Raw genomic sequence first — 2500 nt, forward strand, 5'->3', positions numbered from 1 at the left:
GAATTAGTTGGAGTGAAATACGTAAAATGTCACCCCAGTCAGCGATGTGATCGTAAGTCAAGAAGTGCTTTGAGACTGTGATAGGATTTGCTGGTCGATTGTAAGTAAGTAAACTTTATTTAAACACGGAAAATCATCAGTTAAGCTAAAAAAAGTAAAAAAACGCTTTACAACTGTTTTACATGATTGCCGTGTGGGAATCCGATAAGTCAGTTGATTCAGTGTGCGTTTGAACTGCCCAATAGAGTCAGCATTTCTTAAGTATTGGGGCAAATTGTTCCACAAACAGGCCCCGCTATAACAGAAACTTCGTTTCAAACAATTAGTATTTGGCTTGGGTAGAGTAAGTTTACCTTCTAAGTTTCTCAAGTTATATTCAGCATCTCCTTGACTGAAAAGGCGTTGAAGGTATTCCGGGGCAAGATCGTGAATTGTTTTATACATAATTAGTGCTTTCTGTTTTTTACGTCGAAGAGACAGCTTCTCCCACTTAAGAGTATCGAGAAGGAGGTTGGAGCTCGTATCAAAGGGTAATTTAGTAATTACCCTAGCTGCGCGATTTTGTAATTTTTGCAGCTTATCGCTTGACTGGCCACTTAAGCAGTCCCAGACAGGACTGCAATAATCAAAATGAGGTAATATTAAAGCGTTATAAATTTGAAGCGCAGTATAAGCTGAGATAAAGTGCCGTATTCGTTTTAAGGCTCCTATAGCTGAGGAAACTTTCCTGCATATTTCGTCTACATGATTTGACCAAGAAAGCCGATCATCAATGGTAAGACCGAGGGATTTAGTGCGATCTACTCTCTTGATCATTTCGTCATCAATTCGTATATCAACCTCGTCACATTGAGTGTTTAATCTCTGCCCAGACCCAATTATCATTAACTCGGTCTTAGCCACATTTAAACTCAACCTGTTGGCTCCCAGCAAACAGTTAAGGTTACTGAGTTCAGGAGTTAGGGTTATATTGGTATCGTCAGCGAACATTCTCGGGGAAGCTTCCCGGAGGCACTTAGAAGATCGTTAATATACATTAAAAATAGCAAGGGACCTATTATGCTGCCTTGCGGACCCCCACAAGTAATAGTCTTCCATTAACGTTACATCTTTGGGTCCGATTGCTTAGGTACGATTGAAACCAAGTGATAGTTTCCTGGTCGACCCAAAGTATGACATCTTGCGTAAAATGATTTTATGGTCGATAGTGTCGAATGCCTTTTTAAGGTCAATGAAAATGACGCCATTCAGGAAGCCATGGTCGATGTTAACAGACCAGCTATTTGTCGCCTCAAGCAAAGCTGTAATGATACTGTGTAAGGAACGGAACCCTGACTGGCAACTTAACAGCAGTTTATTATCATTTAGATAATGGTAAAGTTGGTCATAGACAAGTTTTTCAAGCACTTTCGAGACTACTGGGATAACGGAGATGGGGCGATAATTATTTATGTCTGATTTTGAGCCTTTTTTAAAGATCGGTGTCACCCTAGCCAATTTCCATTCAGTTGGATAGATTCCCGTGAGGATTGATTTCGTAAATACGTCTGTTAGTGAGGGTACAACAATACTAGCTGCCATTTTTAATAACTTACTAGGGATCTTGTCAAGGCCAGTGGCTTTCTTTTCATCGATTTTTTTCAACAGGTCTAAAACAATGTCGATACTCGGGGGTTTTAGAGAAAACGAATTATCAGAGGGCGACAAGAATGATTCAGCGTCAACTTCTCCAACCGGAATATCACGAGCTAGCATTTTCGCAATGTTAGTGAAGTGCACATTGAAAGCTTCCGCCATATCATCGACGTTATTTATAGTTCTATTATTAGCTTGGATTTCCAAAATATTGGACGACTTACAACTACTCCGTGAGCTAAGTAAGATCCCAAGTTTTACGTGGATTGCCTTTGCTAGTTTCCAAGTTTTCAGAAAAATATCGTTTCTTAGCAAGTTTAGTTGCATTATTCACCTGGTTCGTAGCCCGTTTAAACTGCTGCCACATGGCATGGTCATTTGTAGAGATCGCTTTCTTTTTAAGAACATCTCTTCTGCGCATTCTGAGCAATAATTCACTCGTTATCCACGGAGACCTCTTGTTACGAATTCTTTTTGATTTTAGAGGCGCGTGTTTGTCCATGCAGCTGACAAACAGGTTTTTCCATTCTTGCCACATATCATTTGGATCAGAGTGCGAACTAACATTCTTCCACGGCATTTGCTCGAGATCATTTAAGAACTTATCTTTTTGAAAGTTTTTAAACTGCCGCATTTCGATCATGCGAGACCCGTTGCAGTCATAATTTGCCTTACCTGTCATAAAAACAAGGGAATGATCACTAATCCCAACGTGAACAACCCCAAAGTTTGAAACCTTCTCCGGGGAATTAGTTATGCATAAATCGATCAGGCTTTTTGACACCTGTGTAATACGTGTTGGTTCCGTGATTAATTGGCTAAGACCATAGATATCAAGAATGTTAGTTAATGAGGACGAAATGTG

This window comes from Montipora foliosa, chromosome 14, assembly GCF_036669935.1.
Source record: "Montipora foliosa isolate CH-2021 chromosome 14, ASM3666993v2, whole genome shotgun sequence".
NCBI classification, from domain to species: Eukaryota; Metazoa; Cnidaria; class Anthozoa; order Scleractinia; family Acroporidae; genus Montipora; species Montipora foliosa.